The 640-nt window shown below is 48.0% G+C and overlaps 1 non-coding gene across 1 annotated transcript; it reads right to left on the reverse strand.

Moving 5' to 3' along the window:
* Nucleotides 1-246: 246 nt before the first annotated feature.
* On the reverse strand, nucleotides 247-318 carry TRNAE-UUC. Its single transcript has one exon. It is a non-coding gene; the product is annotated as a tRNA-Glu (tRNA).
* Nucleotides 319-640: the final 322 nt, after the last annotated feature.

Raw genomic sequence — 640 nt, forward strand, 5'->3', positions numbered from 1 at the left:
GCTGAGAAGTCCAAGCAACAAATATTCTGACCCTGTAAACTACTGTGGCGGGGGAGCAAATTTCCACACCCTTGGAACCAGTGTGACCTGCATCAGCCAATCTGTCAGCCGCCCTGCAGGAGGCTGGGAGCCTCTTGAAATCTTGAAAGAGGAGGCCTGGTCTCTTCCACCCTTGCATTCTCACCACACAATACTTGCTCATGGTATTATTTTTGGCCACACTATGCGTGGCTTGCAGGATCTGAGTTTCCCGACCAGGGATTGAACCCAGGCCATGGCAATGAAAGCGCCAAGTCCTAACCACTAGACCACCAGGGAATTCCCATGGGACTTTGTTCTGACAGCCATTTGGTGAACTAATGAAGAGAAGGGGAAATTGGTTGGTGTGCTAGTATGTGCTAGGAAAGCTTCTGTATTATCAGAGTACAAAGTTGAGATTCAAAATTGTGTAGAAATTCCTTATTTAGAACAAAAATAGAACAAGTCAGCAAAAACCAAGTTGGTGAAGCAGCTGGTTCCCAGATCCTGGGGATGTTCAAGCTTTATACATAGCAGGGTTCCTTGGTGGGGACCAGCCAGACGGTGGGAGGGGCACAGGAACGAGGTTTTCTCTTTCTGGCTTTGCCACTTATTCACTGTG

Source organism: Cervus elaphus, chromosome 19 (assembly GCF_910594005.1).
Source record: "Cervus elaphus chromosome 19, mCerEla1.1, whole genome shotgun sequence".
Classification (NCBI taxonomy): domain Eukaryota; kingdom Metazoa; phylum Chordata; class Mammalia; order Artiodactyla; family Cervidae; genus Cervus; species Cervus elaphus.